General features: G+C 38.6%; 1 protein-coding gene across 5 annotated transcripts in view; it reads left to right on the top strand.

Annotated features, from left to right (window-relative positions):
- LOC104306868 (protein TUNAR) overlaps positions 1 to 24,474 on the top strand; it is a 192,869-nt gene that overhangs the window by 128,379 nt on the left and 40,016 nt on the right. The window contains exon 1 of one of the 5 annotated variants that reach the window (XM_054161881.1): positions 16,767 to 17,076. The exons of the other annotated variants lie outside the window; for them this stretch is intronic. The gene's annotated coding sequence lies outside the window, so the exon portion shown is untranslated. Of the gene's footprint in view, positions 1 to 16,766; positions 17,077 to 24,474 lie in introns of those variants that run through there. 5 annotated transcript variants of the gene reach the window in all.

Raw genomic sequence — 24,474 nt, 5'->3', positions numbered from 1 at the left:
TTAGTCAGGGGAACATCACTTATGACTGGTAACACCACTTGTGACTGTTTGGTGGGTTTTTTTGCCTACTTATTTTCTGCTGCTACTTCTTAGCAATTCTGATCATTTTCCCAGACCAAGAATTAATTAATTTAATATGATTTAATATTGAAAGATCATTGTTGTCCATCATGTATGTCTTTGCTGGATTTTAGTTGCTTGTGAATAATTTGTTTATGTGTTCCTGAATTTTTCCAGATATAAAATGAACCTGAGTGGTTTTCTCTCCTCTAGCCTACAGCCTATCTTTCCTCTTTTCCTTTCTTTTTTTTTTTTTTTACTTTTTTTTTTTCCTTTCCCCCCCCCCTTTTTGTTTCCTTTTTTTTTTTCTTTCCCAAGTTTTATGGAGCTTTAGTTACTTTTGACACATTTAAAGATAATAATTTTATCATCCCTGGGATAAAAAGCTGGCTGAGGGAAAAATACCTACAGAGAATTCCAGTGAAGCTATCTTATCTTGAAACTCCTCATTGCCAATCTACTTTTTACTGTTCTTGTTTTATTACTCATCTCTATCTCTGCTGCTTATTTTGTTAGCTCTAAGATTGTAGTTGACATTTTTAGTGAAAGCAGAAACAAAGATGTCATTAAAACTGTGACCTTCTCAAGATGCCTGTTGAGGAGGAGGCCAACGTAATCTGTTGATGTCTACTTCAGGATAGTTTGTGCCTCTGAGTTGTCCTTTTTATCTGTTTGTTTGTTTGATTTCTAACAGCGCTACTATCTTTCCCCCTACCAGTGTTTATTACACTTTACTGTCCTAAGCTCTGTGATTTATGACCATGTGTTCTCCTTTGTAACCATCTGGGAATGGTTATTTCTGTCATCTATTTCATGGTCACCCTCAGACAAGTTACTTTTCATCTGCATATTCTCAACCAGTTTGCCAAGGTTGGCTGGAAAGAAAGACCGAAGACCTTTTCCTTTATTTGATTTCTTCACCTTTTATAGACACAAAAATGTCACCAGGACATATCAAGTCTTTGCTGACATTATTTTCTAGCCACCTTCTCTTCCCATTGGTTAGCTGGATGATGAAAGATTTCCACCAAAAATCTGTCTTGTTTTCTTCATGTTTTTTTCCTGCATCCCCAGAAAATGCCTCATCTACCTGATTTTTGTGACCAGACCCAAAACATGACAGCATCATAGGACCATAGAATGTTAGGGGTTAGAAGGGACCTTCAAAGATCATCAAGTCCAACCCCACTGCCAGAGCAGGACCATAGAATCCAGCACAGGTCACACAGGAACACATCCAAATGTGTCTTATAAGTCTCCAGAGAAGGAGACTCCACAACCTATGCTCTAGTTGCTCTGTGACCCTCACAGTGAAGAAGTTCCTCCTCATGTTGAGGAACTCATGTACTGGAGTTGATATCCATTGCCCCTTGTCCTATCCCAGGGTGCAACTGAGCAGAGCCTGTCCCCCATCCCTCAGATATTTATAAACATTTATTAAATCCCCTCTCAGTCTTCTCTTCTCCAAACTAAAAAGGGTGCTCAGGCCCTCCTCACAGAGCAGTGCTCCAGCCCCTCAGTCACCCTGGTGTTGTCTGCTGGTATCCAGGGAAAAAAATTCACTGTTGCAGAACTTTTTTGTTTTGTTAAACCTTGTTCTCTTGATCTGCAAAGCACAGGTTTTCCCACCAGGAAAAAGTGATAATGATGGAAAGGTATCATTGTACTAGCCACCACTGTGCTTCTGTATTCTGATGGGTTTGTTCTTTTTGCATGGAGGCAAAGCAAAACATGAACTGCAGTTGTGTATTATGAAAGATTTATGGAAAATAAACTTATTTTAAACCCCCATCCTTTTACCACCACTTCCCCTTTCCCACCATATCTACCCCTTTGCCACCCCACCCGCCCCATTTCCCCCCTTTTTTCCCTCAAACCCAGAGCACCTGGGCTCTATTTGAGTCTCCTCCCATCCCAGGTGTGGCCACTTTGTCCTCCCCACCCACTCCCCTTCTTAATCCCCCCCAGGAAGGGCAGAAGCCCCAAGCTGAGCCCATCTGGGCTGAGGATCCTCCTCTCATCGCTGGTGAGTGCCCATGGTGCACACTGGGTGATGGTGGTGGTGACAACAAAGGCCGGGGGGCCTGGTGGCCCCCCGGTTGTTAGGGCAATCATTGATGACTACTCCATGACCATATCATCCACGGGTGCTGGCTGGTCCTTCTTACTGGGGTTGAGCTTCTCTGGGTGGTGTCTTGGCTGGTTGAGGGTCTTGCCCTTAGCTCTGGGATGGATGGTGGAGCAGGATCTGTTTAGGCAGGGTGGAGGATGGTGTAGAGGGAACAGGAGCTGCTTTAGGAAGGTGAAGTGGGGTGGTGGTGGGGAACAAAGGCCTGGTGGTTCCCCAGTTAGGTAGAAAGGCTTATTGAAGGGAGAAAAGGAACTCTGAGATAATTCTGAGTTTACAAAGAATTCTTTGCCTTTGCTGCTGCCTTTCCAGCATTTTCTGCCTTCATGTCTACTGACCAGCCTGAGATCCAACTGTTAACATGGAACTTTCATCTGATTCTCAAATATTCATTTCAAATAACATTTTTTGTTTGTTTTGTCTGTAGGTATCATTTTACTCTGAGAGTGTCTTCTCTTATGCTCTTCAAACTACAGTCAGACAATCCTCTGACATCAAAGACACAGTATCATAGAATTGTCAAGGTTGAGGTTGGAACATCAAGGATTTTCTAATTCCAACCCCCCTACCATGGGCAGGGACACCTCACACTACATCAGGTTGCTCACTGCCACATCCAGCCTGGCCTTAAAAACCTCCAGTGATGAGGCTTCTACCACCTCCTTGGGCAACCTGTTCCATTGTCTCACCAGCCTCATGGTGAGGAACTTCTTCCTAACATCCAATCTGAATCTGCCCATTTCTAGGTGTTTTGTCTTTTTGTTTCCAGTCCTATCACTCCCTGGCACCCTAAGAAGTCCCTCCCCAGCTTTCTTGTAGCCCCCTTCAGATACTGGAAGGCCACAATTAGGTCTCCTTGGAGCCTTCTCTTCTCCAGACTGAATAGCCCCAACTCCCTCAGTCTGTCCTCATAGGAGGGGAGCTTCAGCCCTCTGACCATCCTCATCATCAAAGCAATGAGCACTGTACACATGCATCTGAAGCACAAAATATCTTTGTACTTCTTCAGGAAGCAATCAGAGTGCCCATTTCTCCTCAGTTCACATATTCTAAGCAAAATACGATGTTGCACTTCTGAAAGACAAAATAAAAGCTTGTGCAATGAGAGATGAAGCCTGAGGTAGCTGCAAAGAAAACCAAAATTGACTGGCATGGCATGGTAGGGTATGAAGCTTATCCAGTGGGTGTCACTCCTCCTACAGAGTCAAAAATACCCTTGGTCTTACTCTGTAAGTTTCTTTAGTAGCTTTCTTCTTTGCCACAAGAATGCAAATCAATCTCCTCTTGAGGTGCAAACTCGAGTTTGGTAGCAGTGCTGTTATCTTGACTTTTTCTCAGTGAACATTCAACTGAACTTTTGATCATGATATTTGTTTAGAACACAACACAAGCCCAAGAACTGCTTCAATACATTAACCACTATTGATGCACCTCCTTGCCTGAAAAATATTGGCCTTAAAGAGGCAATATTCCTTTGAAGTCTACTTGGCTTCACAAAGTCAAATTAAGTTTCAGTCCCCTTCCATTTTTAATAAGTTTAATTTCTTGTTTCTCTTCTTCATAGCTGTAAAAGTGGAAGTATCTCATGGAATTGCAGAATCATGGAACTGTTGAGTTTGAAAGAGACTCATGAGATCATCCAGTCCAACTGCTCACCTAGAGCTCACAACCCCACCATTTCACCTTAAGCATTTTATCAGATTTATATTCCTCTGTGTCGTGGGATTCAGAAGAATATCAGTATCCTCCTCAGACACAGAGAAATGTGTCCTTTGTTTTACTTCTCAGTAAGAGGTGAACAAGGCATTTAGACATATGTCTGCTAAATAATTAAACTGAACCATAGTGCAGCATTCAAACATTGATATCTTCTGAGTCAGATTATGTGTAGGTATAACTCCAATGAATTCAATATGCATTTTCCCCACAAAGAATGACCTACATTTTCCCCTTGAAAATGAGGGGGAAATATACTATTCTTTGTAAAACATGGTCAATTTTTATTTGAATTTAAGAACTCACAAAACATTTCTGACATCTTTTCTCACCTATGTATTTATTACTTTAGATGTTACATGCAGAATAACTCATAGACCATAAACTTCAGGGGGAAAAAAAAAAAGCACACAAGCAACCAAGACTATGAGAGCAAAGGAAAAATGCATAAGAAAACATATATCAGATCTTGTGGATATTATGTTAAAAGGCAACATGGGTTTCCTTTTTATATGATTCATTCAGGTTTTAATAACCAAGCTCTGCATAACTACAGAAGTTTTTAATCTCTAATGGAGAAGTTCAAACAAAACTCTCTTTTTAAAAATGAATGAGGGAAAAAAAAATGTAATGTTATTAACTTCCTTGAACCTATCTTATATGACAGATTTAAGAAATGGAGAAATTCCTTAGACTGTGACAGGAAGTACAGATTGTCCACCGAAGTTGCACTGAAATAAAGATGTTTCAGAAGACAATGAGTTCACTGCAAAAAGGTCTTTTGTAGAGTATTTACTACAATTCTGCATTCAGTGGAGCTCCTAACAGCAAACAGGAAAAGATGCACCGGGATACTTTTTTGTTGGCTAGCAACTGAAGAGATGTTCAAGCTGTAGGCAAACTGAATGCAGTGAGGGATGGAAGAACAGAAAATTCTATGTCCAACCTGGAGTTACTGTTTTCTGCTTAGTACAAAACTAAAACAAACCAAGAAAAACCTACATAACTGACTAACTGAACCTTTAGTTCTGACAGGATGAAAATTATCTCACCGGTTTTCACAGATGTTGATCTCAAAAAAGCATGTTCACAGAGCAGCAGATACCAAAACCAAAAACACCTCTGGAAATGCCATTGTATAATGTTTAAATACAGCTCTCTTCTGTGTTTAATCTTTGTCCCTGTTCTTTTAACCTAAAGCACATCTTGTGCTTCATGTGCACTGGAAATCAAATTCAGGAATTACATAACTGGCTACAAGAGGAACGAGTGGCTGCCTTAAGGGGTCATCCACTGTTCTGCTGCTTCACAATAAATCTGAATGAATTCCTATTTCAATGAAAGTGGTTAGAAGAGAGAAATAGAACAGAATTTCATTCCTAGTTTTTAACACCAAAACTGTAAAACTAAAAATCAGTATCCTAAAAGTACTTTTGGTGTACCTACCTTACTTGACAATAACTGAGACATTTTTGTATTTCCTTAAATGAAGCAATTGATCTTTTGTTTCCTTTTTTTATGCAAAACCACAGATCTAATAGTTTTTGAGGGTATGGGAAATACCAGACTTGGAAAAAAAATGATGTAGTGCTTTTAACATAAGCCAAGAAAATTACTAAAATGAAATTTGCTTGTTGCCTTGTTCTGCCCTTCTGGTGGAAAACCACACAGCTTTGAAATTGTTGATGAGCAAAGCACCTGTTTTGTGTGTTGAGGTGTACTGTGCCCGATATGGGCTATAAGACTGTTAGATTGAAAGAAGGGATCCTTTTTTTTTATTTTTGAAGAGTTTTTGGGTTTGTTTTGGTTTTGCTTAGGAAAGGCATATCAGGATTTTAAACTTTTTCACACCTTTTCTTGCTTCTTATCTACTAGGTATTCTCTCATGATTTATTAAAAGTTATAGAACATCTATTTTGTAAAAACTGCAGAGAAATCAAGTACTGCAACAATGAGATATTTTATAAAAGGTTAGAGAAATAGTTATGCAAATTCCTGTGGAATTTTTTTTTATGTGTTTGTTGCATATAAATTAGCCTTATAACTTCTCTGAGGAGAGACAAGAATAAATAAGCTCTGAGAGTAGAGAAAGTTGTAGTTTTAAATAACGTGCCGAAGGACAAAGCAGTAAAAAAAGATGGTAACAAAAGGGAAAAGGAAGAAATAAATCTTTATTTCTTGGATTGAACTATGATTTTGTTTTTGGTGTTTATGATATATATGTTCCTGAAACTATAAAGACTGAGATGAAGGGCATTCTAAGAAATGGGCACATTAGAGAAAACCTTCCTGTAGTTAAATTATTCCACAGTCTATGAAACAAAATGTATTTTTGTGGAAAATATTGCTAGTTGGTTCTCTTCAGGTGTATAAAATATGACATTAAAAAAAACCAAAGTATTAGAAAGCATTAAAGTTGCAGAGACAAAAACCCCAAACTTCAGTACTGAAAATTAATGGAAGAACATGTATTATCACCTAGTACATTACAGTTCCTCATTGTGAGGCTCAACGAGGCCCTGGGCAGCCTGATCTAGTTGAGGATGGCCTTGCTGACTACAGAGTGGTTGGAATAGATGACCTTTGGAGGTCCCTTCTGGCCTGGACTATTCTATTATTCTATAACCTCAAAGGGGAATGTTTAATGTGTAGCTTACTGTGTATCATATTAGGGTGGCATTTAAGGACTAATGCTTGGTAGTAAATGAGACCTTCCTCATAGATTACCACTCTAAAATAGAATCATTATCCCATTAAAAAAAAAAAAAAAAGTAGTGCTGTGCAGTTCTCCCTCCCTTTCAGAACTCACCTACACATATTGGAAGCTGTAACTTATGAAATACCTGAAATTCCAAGATACATGCCACAACCATTCACAGAATCACAGAGTGTTAGGGTTTGGAAGGTACCTTAAAACATCATCTAGTCCAACCTCCCTGCCAGAGCAGGATCACCTAGACTAGGTCACACAGGAACACATCTAGGTGAGTTTTGCGTATAATTTGTGAAGGAGACTCCACAACCTCTCTGGTCAGCCTGTTCCAGTGCTCTGTCGCTTTCACTGTGAAAAAGTTTTCCTTGGAACCTCCTATGCTCAAGCTTGTGCCCTGTGCTCTCTTTCCTGGAGTTTATTTGTGACAATATTACCTGGACCTTATTTTGTGCGGAGTTTCACATACATTTTTAAGATTGTAAGGAGATGCTATATTGAGGAAATAGTATATGAAAATGCTATTTGAAGCCACCTGTACCCATGGATGAATTATGATTGCATATGCAATTACAATACTGTCACTGAGTGACTTTTGGGATCTTAATGTTCCATCTTAAGACTATTTCATGGAAGCTGTTTGATAGAGTAAGTACTCAATCTGTCATTTGAAATACTTATCAGAGAATAATATTATTATATAAAACTAAATATGGACAACAGTGTGCACAGTTAGAAGGAAATAAGACTATGCAGACCAAGAGGACCTTAATGTCTTTGTCTTCAGAGGAGATATTTTCTTCACAGACAATAAATATTCTTTCCAACTGGTGTTAAGTATATAAGACAGAAGGGAAACTCAAAGTGAAGTGTGGAAATTATGGTGGGGTTTTTTGTTGTTGTTTCTTTTTTTTTTTGTACAAAGTCGTTCAATATTTATGGAACTGTTTAAGATTTCCAACAGATCTGGGCATGTGTCTGCAAAAGAAAATCTATTTAAAGTGATTTAGTGTGATACTCCTTGTGCATCAAGATGTAGCAAGATGGCCAAATCTCCCTTAATTGACAACAAACATCAAGCTAATGGAACAGAGCTGGCTGAGATGAGGGGACTCCTCAAAAGAGGTCACTGCCCAGGGGTTGCTGATGGAGGGAGGCAGATAATGTTCAACTATGAAATTGCTGTGAGACAGCAGACCTTCATGGTACACTCTGGTGACTTTGAGTTCAGTTTTTCCAAAACTTTAAGCCATAATATTAATAAGATTGAGGGCATTCTTAGTCCTAATGTTCCCCATAAATTTCATGCTTGTAATGGCATTATGAGATAATTCAGGGGCTCTGCTTGCATTTTTTGAGCAGCAGAAAGTATGTAGCCTTTGAACATTGTCCTTGTCTAAATAATTCAAATTTACTGTAACAAACAAAGAAATAAGTATTTTTCTTTCCTTATGCTAAGACTTCAGAATCAGACTCTAACGTGACTACTTCACAAAGAAACTGTTTTTCATAATTTGTAGGAGAAGAAGAAATAAGAAATTACCAATTGTGAAGTTAGATGCAGAGTTTAGAAAACACCATATTAGCACAATGAATTATTTCTTCAACATAAGATGGCAAATAGAAAGCCTTGAGCTTTAATGTTTCTTTTGAACCCAGTTGCTAAAATACTTTGTGAAATTCAGCGATTGAGGAGTGCTTGGAATTCAAAATGACTCAAGTAAAATGTTCATGCTACTCAAGGCTTCCCACAACCAGAGCTTAAGATGCACAATGGGAAAAAATACATAAATCAGTTGAAGCTGTAGAAATTATTTGATGTAGTTAGAAGGCAATTTCCTGAGTTGGATTTTGTCCAAAGTTCCGCAGTTCTCACCTGAAGCTTATGGGAAAAGCCACAAGATCTTTTATGAGTACAAGTTTTTGTGACCATTGCTGCAATGCCTCAGGTCAGAAGATTCAGGATATAGTGCTGGTACAGTACAGGTATGAGTAACAATACTATTTGTTTATTCTATGCCTGAATTAAGTTTCTGAATTTTGTTGTTCCTATATAAACAAAAGAAATATTCTTTAAACCCCACAATAACTATGCAAGAAATCTGGTAAAGTCAAGCAGTGTTCCTCTTCAAAACAGTTCTTAGTTAAGGGATGCAGAGTGAAGATTGCAAAAACCTGTTTTGTAATGTGAGTTATACTAACATTTACAAAATTGAAGTTTTGTTTCCTAATGACTGCATAAAATGGTGGAGATCTTTGATGGTTAGTAGGGCAAATGTAAAAAGCATTATACCAGAACCCAGTGTAATGTTTCCAAGGATGTATAAACTAAAGGCAAGCCAGCAGAAGATTCTGTAGGAATAAGTGAGAGCAAAATGTGAATGGCAATTTAGAAGTGGTCTGAAAAGCAAGAACTTTCTTGTGAATAAGAATTATTTGATGTTAGACAGTGTTTTCCCTCTGTGGATTACAAAGCAGTTTACTGATTATAATAAAAGCATCACAATATCTTTTTGTGGGCAGTAAATATTATGGATGTTTTGCATAAGGGTAATGCTGATGGTAGCTCTTGGTCTTCAAATTGACCTATCAACTGCACTCTTCAAAAGCTGAAAGTAGAAATTAAATTGAACTGTAATGATGAAAAAATAACAAGGTTCTTGGACTGAAATCCTGTTAACCTTTCCAGATTTTTTTTATGTGACAGTCACAGGAGTGACTTCCTACATGGTGAGATTTCTTATTGTATCTGGTTAAGCCACACTAATTAGAAACAGGGTTACAGGCTCATTGTGATAGTATATTCCTCTTCATATATAGCTTGGCTAATATATGACAATTTTGTAGAGTTAATGAAACACATGAGATGTAAATACTGGTTTTAGGTTAAACAGAGTTTAAAAAAATATTACTGCACCTACTGTTCCAAGTGCTCAGGAAAGGTCACAGGCTCATTGTAATGTAAATATTGCCACAAATAGGTAATTGTGCTGAAGCTTTCATACGTGATCTTGTCTTCACAAACCCAAATGCTGTATCAAAACAACAACTGATATAAAATATCTGCAGTTTATTTACCTGTGGTTTATCAAGCGTACAGACTAGCATATGGTGAGAATGTTTATAATACATTTGTAATATTTAAGCACTGCCTTTTCTTGAAGGCATGAAATTAGACAAAATTGAAAAGAAAGAACAACAGAATCTGTCACATCTATTTAAGACACATACACTAATCAAAGCCTGTTCCCACAGCTATGCTTGAGAAACAGGTGTGTGATTCTGGCAATCAGGCAAAACTAAATCATTCAAAGGTTGTCCAGGTAACCTCCTGAAAACCCTTCCATCCTGAGTTATCCTATAACCCTGTCTTTTAAAACAGTTTTTGTCACATACTTGTTGCCCTTACATCCAGGTTTGTGATCCCTTTGGGATTCAAGCTACACAGCACTTGATACCCATTAGGCCTTGAATGAGAAGCACTTGGTAGAAAACAATATAGGATATTAAAATCAAAATGAGGAAAAATGTGATGTGGTGGCTTTTTATGGGTCAAAAGAAGTTAAGAAGCTACTACTCAACTGTGAGCTGAAGATTGCCATTCTGGCCGGCTAAGACACATTAGCCGTCCATAAGAGCATATCTAATCCATACCAATGAAATGCAAAACTGCATACCTTAAACAGCTCTTTGATGATGACTTTTAATTCATAAATGGTATTGAAAGGGTGGGGCAGTATTTTCTGGAATTGCATCATCTCAGTTTGTAAGAACATGCCTGGGTCCTCAGTGAGAAAGCAATTTGCTTCCAAATATCCAGATCCCAGACATCTATTTATCATATAGCAAACACTAAACAACTGAAAGGAATGATTTCAGATCAACTTCAGTAAAATCTTAGTTCTGTAAGGTTGCATAGAACTGTTTACAAAGATGAAAGACCCAATTAGGATAACGTTGACCACCTTTTTTTCAATTACTGCCTGTGATTAGCTCCTGGAGAGTAAATCAGCAGAGAATTTGATCCAGGTAGTTAATTCTGCATCATGATCAAACTGCATTTGGGGAAAACTTCTTCCTTCTTACCCGATTCTAGGTAGGATTTCAGGCTGTTTGCTTCACACCTTTGTGCTTTGCATGTGTTTCAATGCTATCCACACAGTGCTCTCCTCGACCCATACCTCTCTTCTCTCTATCCTTCTTCCTACAGCTTTTTCCCCCTTGACATTTCTTTTTCTTCTTTGCCCTAAGCCCTTCCACTACCACTTTTGTTTTTGAACTGCACTCAATCATCTTTCTCCTTTATGTTTCACCTTTGTTTAGAAATTTACCTTTTACCTTTAGAGGGCTAAAGGGGGATTGGGCACTTTAGAGTGCTTTTTCAAGAACTGATGGACCTAGCTCACTTCAGAGTGTGGAGCACTCCTGGACCCTATATAGTTCATAAAAGTGTGGAGAAAAAAAAAAAGGTATTATATCCATGTAGTTTATTACAGTATCCTTCCATTCATCATCTGCACAATGTCTGCAACAAATGTGCTGCAACATTCTCTTAAAGCAGTTGAAAGATCAGAGTAATTTTCCTTTGATGAAGGAGTTTCTGTTTCTTTCTGGACTATGAAACAAACACTGCTTCTCAAGCTTGGCTTAAATATTTCATCACTGAGTAGAGGACAATAACTAAAGAGTTGTTTGTCAGCTTAGATTCATCTTGATACATGCATTGGCATGCTCAAGATGTGTTTACATATGTGTTCTACTCTTTTGCAGGGAACACAATATACTTTGATTTCTAGGGCACTATGTCAGGACTGCCGATTGGCAGCCTGTCCAGCTCTGCAGGGTCACAACTGATTTTTTATCTGACATAAAAGAAATGTTTGAGTTTAAGCTAAACTAAAAACAGTTCCTGAAACTTTTGATGCTGTTGCTACAAAAAGAAGTGATCACAAAATATTATTTTAAAACATGCCTGACCTTAAGCCAAAACTGACTCTTACATGTGCTGACTCAAATTCCTCATTCTTGTGTATAGGGACTTGTTCTTTAAGCACAAATAAATTTATTCTGGTTCTGAATATGGATATGCACAGAGAGATCAGGATTTGTGTTTCTAGGTAGAAATAATCAATGGGTTCAAACTTGAACGTCGAAGATTTCACCTCAACATGAGGAGAAACTACTTTACGGTGAGGGTGATGGAGCACTGGAACAGTCTGCTCAGGGGGGTGTGGAGTCTCCTTCTCTGGAGACTTTCAAAACCCACCTGGATGCATTCCTGTGCCAACTACCCTAAGTGATCCTGCTTTAGCAGGGGGGTTGGACCCAATGATCTCTTGAGGTCCCTTCCAACTTCCAAGTAATGTGTTACTGTGATAATTGTTAAAGACACCAAGTTCCTTCTTACAGGACTCTGCACCCCAGACAGTGCTAATTTTTAGTAGTGGTTACATTATTTTTTTAACATTTTTCTTTTAGATCTTGGGACTTTTTGCCATTTGATTGCATTTCACCAAGAAAATTATGCTGGATATATTATTTAGTGAAAATAACTTGTGAACATGCATAGACAGAATTGCTGTGGTGAGGATTCTCTGAGCAGGATATGGAGAAGTGCATTTGGAGGTCTTTGGTGCTCAGGGAGATGCATGTGTTATCTAAAACGAATTGATCCCAGTCTGTCAAAGGATTGCTTCATGCTAGAATAGCACATGGGAATATCCAAATGGCACAGAACAGCATTATATCATGCTTAGTAGGATTCTGGTTGCTTGAGGGGCTGTATACACTCACTCAGTTCCTGCTGACTTTCAGAAGAAGATGAAAATGCTCAGAGTCCTTCCTGGGACACTCAGACTCTCCCAGGATTAGAGGGGGATACCCATAAGCCCTCTCTACAAGGATAGTGTCACCTTCCTAAGCAAAAACAACCCTTGGAACAAATTCAATTTTTTACAGTCAGTAGCTGAAATGCCACGTCTCATGGAAAACTATAGATCCTCTAGTGTTATTAATATCCTAGCTTTGGGACATACAAACATTGACCTCTATTCGTAAAATACATCTTTGAGTGCAGGAAGCATTTTGTACAAAATATAAGGCAAATATTTTTACACAAGCCTTATTGGACCTGATGGAAGAGGAGTAATTCAGACATTCAAAACAATTTCTAGAGGCAGGTGCCCTTTGCAGTGTCAGAACGTTGAAGTTCTTGATACTGAACAAGATAGTGATAAATTTCATGACCACTGGCTTCTATTTCTGGAAAAAAAAAATAAAAAAAGCTACTGTTATCTTATATCTCTCTTTCTATTTTTTTTTTTTCTCCCACTGCTCAATGTTAAAATGGCCTAGCTTTTCAACTGCCCATTCAATGTCAGACTTCTTCAAAGATTTCTCAGGCTAGGAACCCAAAATTGAAACCCTCTGTCTGTTAAAAAGTCAAAATGCCTGATAAGCATATTTAGAAGTCAAATGTGAGTTGAACACAGGATAAACATTGAGGATGAGATTGAATGAGACTTTGTTGCAGTGAGAGTGCTGGATATCATCTGTGGTTATCAAGCTGCCATAGTGGTAAATAGATGTTGGTGTGCAGAAAACACTGCATGCTGCAGCATTGGCAGTGGTGGTTTCTTTTTTGGGTGGAAGTGCTGCTGTTTGCTTAAATATGCTGAGAGAGATGGTGCAACTGCTTTACTGCTTTTTTTAAAATTATTTTTTGTCACAAGGGTACTGCATATTAGGCTTGGGGTGATTGTACCACATATCTGGTTGACTGGAGTGCAACTGTCCTAGAAGGAAGGCTCTATAAAGGAGCAAACACCTAGTCTAACTGCAGAGTTGACAAGGAAGAATAAGATTTTCATAGGGATCCACAGAGCTCTGAGTGGAGTTGATACCACTCAGGATTGCACAAAGATGATCAGAGGGTTGCAGCATATCTCCTATGGAGACAGGCTGAAAGAATTGGGACTGATCAGCCTGGAAAGGAGAAGGCTCTGAGGAGACCTTTTCACTACATCTGAAGGGGACCTACAGAAAGGCTGGGGAAGGACTATTTAGAAGGGATTATAGTGATAGGATGAGGGGCAATGGTTGTAAACTGGAGCAAGGTAGATCTATGTTAAATACAAGGAAGAAGTTCCTTACAAGTGGTAAAATATTGGAACAAGTTGCCTAGGGATGTGGTTGAGGCCCAGTCCCTGGAGACATTCAAGATCAGACTCTGTATGGCTCTGGACAGCCTGATCTAGTTGGAGGTGTCCCTGCTCACAGCAGGATGGTTGAACAAGGCATCCTTTCAGGATCCTTTCCAACCCGATGAAATCTATGAATCTGTGAAAAAGTGTTAGGCTGTGGTTTCCTCTGCAATGCTCAAGGAGATGTCTTCTTACTTTCCTAACGGTGACTTTTCTAGGGGCAGTGGGTTTGCTGAGCATCCCACCTGGACACCAGATATTGAGAAGGAATTTCCAGCATATCTAATGTTTAGGAACATATGAGAAGATGCTTCCTCTACAAGAAAATCAGCAGCCAAGGCATTATCAATGGGCTGGCAGTTTTCCATGTACATATAGGCTTAGGATACTTGGACTGCAGCAAAATACAGAGTTGTGAATATGGCAAAGAAAAGGATATGCAAACTTAGTGCTACTGCACTTGCAGGTAAATCCATGAACTACCAATGAGCTGAGATGAGGATGTGGAATTCCCTGTATCTGCTGTGTGCAGTTCTGCAGAGCTAGAATGCAAAACATGGCCATTCCCTCCATGGCCCCCCACCCTCCTCCCCTGCCTCCACCCACCCCTCCGCCCCCCTGATTTTTATATTTTCAGTGTATCACAGACATGTACACAGAATCAATAATTGTTTTGGTTGGAGGAAACCTTTTAAGATTACCAAGTTCAACCATTAACCCAACACTGCCAAGTCCCCAGTGAACCACGTCCCTGTGTGCCACATCTAATGCTATTTAAATACTTTCAGGGACTGTGATTACACCCCTTCCTCATGAAGCGTCTCCAGGCGCCTCACAACCCTTTTGGTGAAGAAATTGTTCCTAATATCCAATCTAGACCTCATTCTCACTGTAGCAAGGGGCCCAAAACTGAACACAGTATTGGAGATGCAACCTCACTAGTGCTGAGTACAGGGGCACAATCATTTCCCTAGTCTTGATGGTCACACTCTTTCTGATACAAGACAGGAACTGTTGACAAGTACCCCCAGGTCCTTTTCTGAAGTGCACTTTTCCAGCCGCTCTTCCTATCTGTAGCACTGTATGGGGTTGTTGTGACCCAGGTGTACAACCTGGCATGTGGCTTTGTTGAACCTCATACAATTGGCCTCAGCCCATTGATCTGTCCTGTTGAGATCCCTCTGTAGAACCTTCCTACCCTCGATCAAATGTACTGAGGATGCATTTGATGCCCTTATCCAGATCATCAATAAAGATATGAAAGAGAAGTGTCTCCAATACTGAGCCCTGGGGAACACCACTTGTTATTGTCTACTAAGTGGATTTCACTCCTTTTACCACAACTCTTTGGGCCTGGCCATTCAGCCAATTATTTATCCAGTTTATGCCTGTCCAAACCATGAGCAGCTAGTTTCACTGTTTGAAACAGTGTCAAAAGCTTTACTCATGTCAGGCAGACAACATCTACAACCTTTCCCTCTGGCTAGTCCTGGTCGTGTGATTGTCCTGCATGTGTCATGTGATGGTACTCAAGATGTTTTGCTCCAGCTTCTTGGACAACTGGGGTAATGGAATTCGGGGTTAATTTTGGTTTCATGTTTTCAGAATGTGCTGGTTTTTAAAGGGTTGGATCAAGCTCTGCCACGAGGAAAAAGTAACTGAAAGTATGACATTGTTAATAGTTAGAAAGCTTTAAATTCAGGGATCTTTTTTTCTGCAAGATTTGGTGGCACTACAGGTGGGCAGTGTGTGTGGGAAGTATGAAAGGTGACAGCTGGACTGTAAATTCATGCAACTGGGGAGTTTCTTTTATGCTTGAATAGCATTTGGCTCAGTGGTGTTTTGGTCTGTGACTGGACTCATCATATAAATAAATTGAGTGTTTTCTTTTTGGCCCTGAAGGGAACAGGCATGTGTTTGTGCTGCATACATTATCTGAGCAAATTCAGATTCAGCATCACACTGTCACATCCAGGAGAGTTTCAAGTCAAAGTAGGGTTTCGACCAGCACCTTCCAAGATGTTTTGTGTGACTTTTTGGTCTAGCTGTGTAGTGATACCCAGAGACACTGGAGCCAGCTGGCAAAAGCCCTCATCTACAGCCTCTCAAAGTCTATTGTCATGGGCTTCAGCAGGATTTGAATTAGAGTTTTTAATCTGAAGATCTCATTGGGTGGTGCCAGTAAATGGGTCAGTTGTTCCAAAGTGTTCAGCACTTACATTCTTGTAACAGCCTTCATCATTATATTTTCCACAAAGTCCAAAAGCCTGGCTTGTGTAGGCTATAGAAAGAGCAGTCACAAATGCATTTATTTGTATCTAGAGGATGCAGCATTATTAGTGTTCATTCTCCACTTACTCTCTATTGGTAATGATAAAATGTTCAGTAATACTGACAAATGCTGCTTTCACATACGCATCCCCAACAGATTTTGGAGCTATCTGATACATTTCCCAGGGGAGCAGAAACAATTACAGTACTTACATATACTGCATTTTCTTCTTCCTACCTGTTTGCCCCTAATAAACACAAAGCTTCTAATTTCTTTTACACTCTGACATGTTAGAAATTAATGGAGTAAAAGCACATGCTGTTTTACTTTGCCAGGGACTGGCTTATACAACAGATTTTTACTCTGTAAGACAGATTTTGCTGTATTTGTGCTTTTTCCATCTCCCCCTGAGGAGTATTAACTCAAAGCAATCACAAGACACCCATCCTTGCCTGCTGCTTCTTGAACTGTTATACCCTCTTTGCTTCTTGTTCTCTATTTAAAGCTGCCTTTTTTTTTTCCCTTTTTTTTTTTTTTTAAGAGCAACAACCAAAAAACATAAAGGCTGTCTCCTTTCCTGAAATCATAGCTATGTGATATGAAAAAGATTAAATGTGTAAAGCACTTGTGCTCATGCAGAATTTACTTTCAACAACTCTATTCTTTCTACTCATACGAAAATATGTAGAGAGTACTGTCAAGTACTGTATTGGAAAGGTAGATGCGCACATGCTTGGAAAATGCTGAGCAGCTCGTGAAGCTGTAGACACTGCATGTTTATGACTTGGTTTTCTAAGCAATCTCCAGAGCTTGAACGGATTACAGTGATATTTTAACAAGGCTGCTAGCATCCATCACCAGCTTTCACTTACTGAGAAAGCTAAAAGATGGAAGAATGTAATTATTTCTGTGCAAGCTAAAGGCTAGTGACACCCTGTCATGAGAACGTTGATGCTTTAAACTTCTTCATCACCTGCAAGGTAAACAGGTAAGTCTCACAGGCTTCCCTTTCAATGTTCATTTTAGTAAAGGGGCAGGGGCGCGCAGGGGACCGGTGTCAGAGGAAAATGTGTTTGATATGAAGGCAAACTGTCTGTCTGAAATTTTAAATATGCAGTACTGCACAATGTCATTTTCTGTCAGCTTACAAACCACTGTTTTCCATAACCAAGATCTGAATCTCACTCCCAGTTAATCCCTAATATATTGAGCTATTGTATACATTTGTATGCTCTTGGGAGAGAATGTGTATGCCAATCATCTGTGCATAGTGAAATATCTGTGTCTAAATATCTTTCTGTCATTACATAATTCCTTCTAAATGCATCGCGCCAGATAAAACAATCTTATTTCATATGATAAATGCAAGAGTATGTATAGAATTGTGCTTTCTAAAGATGATGTTTGTTGGACAGTTTTTCCCTGAAAACATAATTTCCTGACCTGAGATCTTTGAACAATTAAGTTTCAGGTGAGTTCTGTATCATAGCAGAACTACTGTGGTAAACAAGGGGTTTCCTAGCTCTCAAGTGGGAAAAAAAACAGCATCAAAAATAGATACTTCTTTCCCTTTCACCCTTGAAAGAACACTTCTTCTCTTTGAGAAATGGCACTGCTGTGCCTCTAGAGGTGAGGATTTCTGTCTGAAGAGTTTTAACATAAAAGCCCTGATTACCATTTAGGAGAAAAAAAAAAAAAGAAAAAAGACCCTTTGACCATAAAAAGTTTTTGTCTTAATTATTTTTTTGCTGTCCTCTGAGAACATTTCCTAGCTTACATATTATTATTAATGAAGGACAAAGATTCTACACGGTTCCCTAAGGAGTTTTGTTTGCAGGAATGGCTATCAGAGAAGAGAGTATTTTTAGCTAAAAAAAATAAACATTAATACTTAGTTATTGTTTTAAAATATGGTTGTTTACAGAAAGCCATTAATTTAAGCTCCATTTACAATGTGGCTATGATAATTGAAACAATACCTGCTGGCAGACGCAATTATAAATAAACTTCAGAAGAATAATTAGATGTGCAATTAACAGAAGACTAAGTTATTATCACTTTCTCCTCTGCATAATAATTCTGCATAAAAGCATGAGAAAGGACTCTCATTAAAATCTCAGAGTGGATCAATCCACAAAAGGGAGTGAGATGTTAAGACAAAGCATTCAAGATGTGCAAACACTGTTATTAATTGATTAAACAGAGGCCAGCACCAAAGAAAAGCCTAACACCAAATTTAGTAATTAAGAAATAGACATACAATAAAAGGTTGACATGTTTAGGCCAATTTTAGTTTGGTTGCCTTTTTGTGTGTGTGTGGTTGGCTTGTTTGGCTGTTTTGGGGGTGGTTTTTGTTGTTGTTTCTGCTTTGTTGTGGTGTGGGGTTTTTTTATAGTTGGTTGGTTTGTTTGTGGTTTTTTTTAAGGAATGCATCAGAGTACCTTGTGGGTCTATATTTATAAATTTTGCTTTTATATTTTGGATCTGAGGAGTCCTTTGAATACCTGTGGTTTATTCATCTATAGAGTCTGCAAAATATTAATTAATGGAGTGAATAATTATTTAGAAAGGGTTTAAAGGAGCCTAACAGAGGACGGCTGGAGGAGTTTGCTTTCCTTCCCAGCTATGGGGTATCCACTGCTGAACTTCAGGGACTTGTTAAGCTTTTCCCAGTGATTGTCACCAGAAAGCTACTTGCAAAGATTCCTCTGCTAGTGACAGATAGAAACCCAAGCCAAACTGGTGAATGATTGTTTTGTGAAACAAAGTAAAAAGAGTCGTGTTTTAAAGGACTTTACCCCTGTTCTAGCACTGTGTTGTGTTTAGTTCAGTAATTAAGAGCTCTAGGTGTGAATCATGATCCATTTGTATTACTTTTCTTAATGTTTGGAAGTTAACCCACCTCAGTTATTTCTCTACATCTTTTAAAGAAAAACAAAGTAGAAAGTAAAAACAAAAGTAGAGGAGTGAGACAGAACTAAATTTTTGTTCTCTGATATCAAATAGTAATGTTGTGAAATGCACACCCAAGAGCTTAACAAAACTGTTGTAGGGCTGATTTAGCCAGTGCCTATCTATATTGCCTGTTGAGAAATAATGTGAATATTTATTCAGCAGTAATAACTTTTGCTGCTTGAGAGCTTTTTTTTTATCATGTGTGAATATGCTTATCTAGAAAAGGATTTCAGGCAGATGATCACCCTCGGGATTCGATGAATTCATGCATTGCATGTCCTATCTCACTACACTTGCTGTAGAGCAAGATTACTGTTTTTCTAATGAGATTCCAGCTTGAACACAGACACTGCAAGCACATCACAACCTCTTGGAAAACAATACCTTTATTCTGAAGTGGTTGAATGTATGCATGGAACTAGCCTACTTAAGCAGCATGAGAGGTATAAGTCTGTCCTGATTTGGTATAACAGGCTAAGAAGTTTTTGTCCGAGACTGTAGTGGGCTCCGTAGAATAGAGCCCATTCATCTGCTCAGAAACTGGGGAGTGTTTTGTTACCTAGGTCAGAGAAGCAGGATCAGACCACTCTTTTGGTGAGTAACTTGTGTTCAGTATTGATGATCCCCACAAGAAGTAAAACGGCCACTGCATCTTATACAAAATGACATTTTAGGTCAAGATATCCCTGTTTAAAATAAGTTAAAATAAGTTGAGATTATTCATTTATGTTCTATTTCTGTGCTAAGCTCATTTCAAACCAGGTTTTCTTTTTCTAATGGAAAAAAAAATAGTATATGTATTTTCTGCAATGAATATGGCTGTGCTGCTAGTCAGGTAATCACATTTTAGTGCATACATTTTTGATACAGCTATATTGAAGTGCTATATTTAGTGTTAGAGTGATGTAAGGGAAACAGTGCTACATATACCAGTACACGGTGAATTTAAGCTGAAGCTAGTTCTTCAATGGACAGGTAGGAGTGTGTATTTATTATCACTAGCTTCAGTGATGTAAATTAAGGATGATTTCATTGAAACAAGTGAATGTAAAAAGCTTACTTATTACATTGAAAAAATTAGAATCAGATCCATTAAAATTTACTTCAGCTTGCCTTGAAAAAGTATGAGCAAATCCAACAATTAGTAACCACACACTGGAACCTTTTACCATTCCTTGGTCAGTGGTCAAGCTGTAGTAAAGCAACATTTAATTAAAAAGAAAGGGAAAACCAAACTTGAAGTGTTTTGCATTTTGTTTTCTTTATTTACCATTGGCTGTAGTATTTTCTTACCGTTGCATGTTTTTGACAACTATGATATCCTAGTTTGATTTGCACTGATGGAAACTAGAAAATGATACCAGTTGCCATATAGCATATTGGAAAGTGATTATTACAGTAGTATTATATTTAAAGTATGTTGGAAATAGCTTTTAGGGATGTTAACTATACTGCAGACAGATGCAACTATGTACATCTGTCATGCTTTGGATACGTGTTTTTTTTTAATAAAGGTCTATTTTGTACGGTTAGATTTTCCAATTAGTTACTGATTATGATCTGGAAATGCGCTCACTGAAGCTCAGACTCTCATCCATGTATTATGGCATTTAAACTAAAAAGGCAAGAAATCAATTCAGTTGTTTGTGCTGCAATTGCCTGAATAATAATTGCGATACAGGGTATCGAAAGGCCAAAATGAAAACACATCCGGAAAACTTATTCTCAAATTATTTTCACGGGTTCATGATTAAAATTTTATTCATAAATAAATTATATCTTTTGCTCCATATACTTCAAGCAATTTCCATGATCTGTGAATACAATATTGATTTAAAAAATTTAATTCAATCCTCAACTGGCAGCTACCAGAAAAGATGCAGCTTGCAAGGATTAAAGTGATGGTCTCGATCGAGCATTAGACTACAATTGCAGTGTATTTGCAGTGTTTTGATTGACAAGCAATTTGATTTGCTTCTAGTGACCAGACAGTACTGTGGCAGGCAGCTGGGTGAACTGAGCAAGACATTTCCACTGTCACTCAGTTCAGAGGCTGCCTGAATGGCCCTCTGCACTGCCCTGTGGGAAGGCATCTCTTGATAACAGTGGCTGCTGAAGCAATCTGCGTACCCAAGAAGCAATGCTGGCACATCCATCTTCAAGACCCTTGTCTTCCTTGCTCCTGACACTTTCAGGGAGATTCCTGAGAAATGTTTTGTTTCATCTTCTTAAAGCCTGACAGACTGTACCCATATCTTCCAAGTCCCTAGGGGTCTCTGCTCTTCAGGCCAGGGAACATTTCTGCCCAGCACAGTAAGGAGCCTGTTCACCCCTGCTGTCCTCCTTCCCAGCAGCACAGACATCCACAACCAGCCAAAGAAAGGCACCTTTTCCCTAACTTGGGCCACCACTTTACATTTGATTCAATCCTCACTTGCCTTCTTCAAATGTCATCCCTTCCACTTGGTCCTTTCCTTCAGCCTGGAACAGAATATATTGACAACAGCATTTTTTAATTCCCATTTGTCTCCCTGAGGACTTCTCATTATCAGGTCTCAGTAACACAGAGGAGTCAGTCTAAAATCTGAAAAGTGTTTCTGCCCAACCAGTTGCCATGGCTTGTTATGTCTCCTTGCTATCTTGATGCCCGAGGTCTTGTAGCACTAGCCTTGTTGGGCTACGGGGCGTAAACACAGAGGAGTGCTGCTGGTCTGATTCAAGCTGCAGAAATCAAAAAGGTTTTAGTGGGACACTAGTTGTACCATTTCCCTGGGGCATGGAAGCTGACTAGGTTCTAGCTTGCTCTAGTACTTAGGCTTACAGGACAGTCATTTTCTCAAAGAGGATAATGCTACTATTGAAATGATAGAGAGTTGTGAGAGGGAAGATAAATAGCAAACGGAATAAGAACAGAACATGTCCATTAGTCAGCCTTTTCAATGCATAATAAAAAGCATTTATATGAGATTAAATTCAAGCCTTGTGTAAGTGAAAGGGAGATACTGTACTTGCATTCTGTAGGAGACTGAATTTAATCTAAGCAGCTTTGCCTCTTCTAAAAAAAATTAAAAATCTCGGAAATTGTACAACTGTTCACACCTCCAAACCTGCCTCTCCTACAATTTCTTGTAATAATCTGATGGCTCTCTCTTACACATCAGTTTGCTTTTGTTTTTAAATCACTTGATTTTTAAATCACTTGATTTCTTTTCTATGCTTGTTTTGCTTTATTGCTTTGCCCTTCAACTGCCCTCTCCTAGCACTTTTTATGATATTTGCTCCAGCACAGAGTTTCAACTCTCTTCAGTGTTCCTCCTTGTCAAAATAAAGCATGAAACAAGGCATGTGAAAATATTAATAATTTGTTGTCACACTTTTAAAGATTGCATTGTCAAGGATAAAATCAGGCGTCAGAATGAATATAAAGGGGTAAAAGTGGAGAAGGTAAAACAACTACAGCTGATCTTGTTGATACAAATCATTCTTTAGTGTGTGTATGGTGAACTATATTCATATAGACTAAATAATTACTGTGTAAGAATTTGGGAAATCTCTCCATGTTTCTTTGTTCCCTTAGTCTAAATGTCCTCACACCCAAGCACTTACTCACCCCTAATCTTTTCTCTATTTCTATATTTTTCGCATACTATCTTCCTCAGATCTTGTGCTAGCTCCCCTCTTCTATTTAGCCTTTCATAAATCCTTACACAATTTCAAAGAAAAAAGTAGTCTTTTTTCCCCCCTTTATGTCCTTAAATTGAACAGCTGTCTTCCACAGGCTGGTAAGATTCATTGACAGAGGCCTAGAAGCTAGCTGCATTTAACCTCCTCCTTTTTGTTACCCCATTTCATTCAGAAAATTAAAAATGAATATTGAAACAGAATTTAACCCTATTATCACCACTAGATGTAGCAATACCCTCTTGTTCCTATGTTGTGACTCACTTCCTAAGCCAGACACTGTTTCCTTTGTACTTTTTGCATGCATTAATGTGCATCCCTGTATGCACGTACTCTTAATTTTCTGCACTCTTATGATCCAGAGGTCAGTGTGTGATTAACCATTCCTTTTAAAAAGTGACAGAAGATGTGGTGGGTTGAAATTCCACCCCCATCCCCCCCCCCCCCCCCCAACATTAAATTTCCTAGACTGGCTCAGTTAGAAGCAAATGAAAGCTGTATTTACAAGCAAAACTACAATCTACAATGGAATGCAATTAATATATACAGCATATACTGTGTTTACAATGTTTACAGGTATTTAACAATTAATAAACAGGATGAGGACCCTCTGGCCAAAGACCAGGGGAAGGTAATAGCTTGTCCCTCCCTGCCCCCTCCCCTTACCCCCCTGTACATGAAAGGAACAAGAGAAAGGAGCAGAGAGATGTTAGACTTAGCCAAAACAAGGTCAAGCAGAAGCAAGTTAGTATCTCTCCCAGAGCAAAGAAGCTAGAAACGAGAGAGAAATTTTTTACATTACTATCTTAAGTCTGTTATCTTTCTAATGGGATTGTTTGGAACTATCATTATTTTCCTTTTTATGCCCAGTAGTGATTTATTTACATTTTACTACTTTCTGTTCAAGATCTATAAAAAAATTTTAAAGGCATAGCCTAAAACTACCACAGAAGAGTAAATGCTCGGATAAGTTTTTAATCTAGAAAAAAAAGAGAATGACAAGAGATATAATGAATTTTATATGCATAAAAGGCAGTTGCAGCAAGGAATGGACAAGCTCTTTTCCTTGGTTGGTGTGGATGGGATGAGAAACTGTGCTTAATTTTGTAGCAATGGAAATTAGAAATGCCCTTTTTGTAGTTACACTAGTGAGGCACTGGAGTCTCCAGAAAGGAGACTTGTAAGCACTGGTAGAAAGCTCTATCTCTGGACTAGCGTATGTGTGATTGATCCTGCTGTGAGACAGGTGGGGTAGCTCCCTTTCAACCCTGCATTTTGTCATACTTCAGCACTTTGTGCAAGTGAATAAACTTACAGGCTAAATGAAGCAATGTTGTATATGAGCAATGACACAAAACAATGTACAGTATTTGAGTCAACCACTGCTAAAGGAAACCTTGGATTTATTCCTGCCCAAGAACAAAGACAAGGTACAATGACAGATATAAAAAAGAAACTTCTAAAGAGTCAGAAGAAGAGAAAAAAGGGAGAATCAGTGACATGAAATTAATTACATAAATCTGTGACCATATAAATCAAGAACAGTCTATATTTATTATATGCAGGTTTAGTGTAGTTTAGTGTGTTTGTTCTACATTTAGTACGTTAAAACACCTCAGGAGACACATTTTCATCAGGTAGGTGAACTGTAGGATCTCTTCCTTAGAAATATCCTGCTGTATTCTGTTGTTGATAGGAGACTAAATGGCTTTCACTTACCAAATCAAACAGAAGTTCCCATACTGCTTTG

Source organism: Dryobates pubescens, chromosome 5 (assembly GCF_014839835.1).
Source record: "Dryobates pubescens isolate bDryPub1 chromosome 5, bDryPub1.pri, whole genome shotgun sequence".
NCBI lineage: Eukaryota > Metazoa > Chordata > Aves > Piciformes > Picidae > Dryobates > Dryobates pubescens.
This window is presented reverse-complemented; position numbering and strand designations above follow the sequence as displayed.